The sequence below is a fragment of the Belonocnema kinseyi genome, chromosome 3 (genome assembly GCF_010883055.1).
Source record: "Belonocnema kinseyi isolate 2016_QV_RU_SX_M_011 chromosome 3, B_treatae_v1, whole genome shotgun sequence".
In the NCBI taxonomy this organism is placed as follows: domain Eukaryota; kingdom Metazoa; phylum Arthropoda; class Insecta; order Hymenoptera; family Cynipidae; genus Belonocnema; species Belonocnema kinseyi.
Window position 1 is genome coordinate 40440352 of NC_046659.1, and position 3195 is coordinate 40443546.

The following is a 3195-nucleotide window of genomic DNA, read 5'->3' on the forward strand; positions in this document are numbered from 1 at the left end:
AAGAAAAACGTTGATTTTTGAAAGCTCTACAAGATCCTCATAACAACGTTTTTGGTTTGGTCGAAAAGTTGAAAATTCAAAATGAGATCGTACCTCAACTTTTTGAAACCACATTTTTTCAAGATTTAAAAATTTTATGAACGTTTTTTCATAGTATTTAAAAAAACCCAAAAAATTTATCCTTATAACTTTTTCTATAAAAAGAAAATTATCAGAGTTAGAGCATTTTCAAAATTCAAAAAAACAAACTAAAATGAATATTTCAAGCCAAACAACGCATGCTATGAAAAAAGTCAAGAAAAGAAAAATGTTGATTTTTGAAAGCCCTAAAAGATCGCCATAACAACTATCAAACTAAAAAGATTACTTTGTTGACAAACAACGCAAGCTATGGAAAAAATCAATAGACTCATTCAAGTTTTTCATGTATAATTTTTTAGAGGACACTTAGTTTTTTCTTTAATCGTAAGATATAACCTGTAAAATAAAAAAATTAATTTATTTGAATACATTTTTTTACATAAATATTTTCCGTGAAACGGCACAAGGTATGCATTAAAAATAAATGACGAAAGTTGTTCACCCAAGATGATCTATAAATTTGTTATTAATCATTTTTAAATAGGACGATTAGATTTTCTTTTAATCGTAAAAAATAATATTGAAAATAAAAAAATTAAACTTTTAGAATAAGTTGTTGGAAAAAGGACACGAAAGACTAGCAAGTTAGAACGCGCCTGTGGCGCGCGATTATTGATTTTCGCGCTTCACTCTCGATGATGCAATCACCTCGCGATACACACTCAGTCTTTGTGTTTACCCTACATTTTTGCGCAATTAAAAAAAAAAATTAAAGGTCAAAACATCGATAACTTCTATTTGGTGATGAAGAATCCTCTTTTGTCGAACCTCCTTCAGCTTTAACGAACACAGTCTCATTATGTATCTCGTACTTCGCATTCGATTTTTTCGAAAGTGCAAACTTTTTTGCATTATTACATTCTCATTAGAGAAGGTATTATATTTGTGTAAAATTTGACCGCCCCCCCCCCCAGTTTTTGTCAAATGTCCCCGTTTTGAGACCCGCTGAATCTGAAAAACAGGTATTTATGAATGTGTCTGTCTGTATGCCTATATGTCTGCATGTCTGCCTGTCTGTTTGTCTGTCTCTGAACACGATAACTTTTGAAAAAAGTAATCTATTAGATTGCCCTTTGGTACGCTGGCTTAGTGTCCTAAACTAAAGGTCAAGTTCGTTAGCCAGCCATTTTGAAGGAAAATTCAAAAAGTGGGCACATTTTCAATATTTTGAGACCATTGTTTTAAAAATTCAAAAATTCTCTGTATGGTTATTCATAGTATTCAAAAAATTTAACAATTTATCATAATGACTTTTTTCGAAATATCAAAAATTACTCGAGTTATAGCATTTTGAAAATCCCAACAAAAAAATAAAGTGAACAATTTAGGCTTTTTGAAAGCCCTAGAAGATTATGATAACAACTTTTTCAATTTGGTCAAACAGTTGAAAATTCCCAATTTAATCGTACAAAAAAATTTTGAAACCACATTTTTTCATGATTTAAAAATTCTATGTGCGGTTATTCATAGTATTCAGAAACTTAAACAATTTATCCCCATGACTTCTTTCTATAAAAAGAAAATTATCAGAGTTAGAGCATTTTCAAAATCTAAAAAACAAACTGAAATGAACATTTTAAGTCAAACAACGCATGATATGAAAAAAAGCCAAAAAAGGAAAAACTTTGCTTTTTGAAAGCCCTACAAGACTACGATAACAACTTTTTTAATTTGGTCGAAAAGTTGAACATTCCAAATTTGATCATACCAAAAATAATAAAAAATTCCAAAATTCCATTTTTTGGCCAAACTAATAAGTAATCCCAGGCAAAATTACATAAAGATGTATTATAATTGATATAAAAGTGTTGTGTACAATGTAGAAAAGATTACATGTTGAAAAAAATCGAGTGCGAAGCACGAGATACGTGATGACAATGTGTTCGTTAAAGCCAAAAGAGCTTTAACAAAAGAGAGTTCAAAATCACAAAATTACAGTCGCGTGCCGTAGGTGCGCTCAAACTCTCTTTTAACGAAAGAGAAATCACATTTACAAAATTACAGTGGTGGATGTTTTGAGTCTTAATTTTTAAATGTTTACGCAAGAATGTGCGAAAATATAAAGACCGAGCGCGTAGCGCGAGGCAAACACATAATCGAGCGTGAAGCGCGAGATAAATGCAACATAGAGCGCGAAGCGCCAGAACCAACAGTTGCGCCCCCTAGGCGCGCTCAAACTTGCGACCGAAGCGAGCCGCGCGCAGCGCCCGACGAAAATGTGCACGCGCTGCGGGCAGATTATTAAAAAATATCATTCCTGGAACAATATTTAAAGGGCTGCAGTATACAAAATTAGATAACAAACAAAAACTAAATTTTTTAGGAGAGCGAAATAACATTTTGTAAAATCTAAATCAGCCTATAAATATAAAACAAAAGTTACTCCAGAGCTGAGTTGTTTTTGAATTAAGGCGAAAAAAGTATGATTAAACAAAATAATCCATTTCCGAAAAATAAGATTTAGCGCTACTGAGCTTGCGTGATATTGGTGGAAGCTTTCTGATGAAGAGTCCCAGAAGATTCGCGGACTCAATGTTATTCGCTAATACAAGCGTTTCTATGTGCCTCGAATATTTGACATCTCTCGACGCATCTTGTTTTGATTCTAATCTTAACTATACGTTGTAATATATTTTAAGGACGATTGACTAAATAGGGTGCCTTTTAGAAAAGGTACCTTATGAAAATGAATCAAAGTAAGATATATATCACATTTAATTTTATTGGTTTATAAAACAGATAATTACAGATGTAGGAATGATATGAACTAGTAATCACAACTTAAAACTTCAGAAAGGATACCTGTACTCGAGCAACAGTCACTAGTACCATAATAATCTGTAATACAGCACTCCTCCGTGTACATATTTAATCAACTATGTCTTCACTCGTGGTATATATACTAATCTTTGTAGAATACGCTTACATTTTTCTTTTTAATTAAGTTTCATATACAGTCTGTCAAGTTAAAGCGTGGGTGGCTTTACTCGCAGTCGGTAATGTGTATCGACATGATTTTGGTGTCAAAATATTAAGAAGAGCTCCCTCTTTCAT

The 3195-nt window shown here is 32.2% G+C and overlaps 1 protein-coding gene across 5 annotated transcripts in view; it reads right to left on the reverse strand.

The window, feature by feature from the left end:
• Positions 1-3195, reverse strand: part of LOC117170306 (carbonic anhydrase-related protein 10) — a 395033-nt gene that overhangs the window by 281502 nt on the left and 110336 nt on the right. The gene's annotated exons all lie outside the window — the stretch shown is intronic.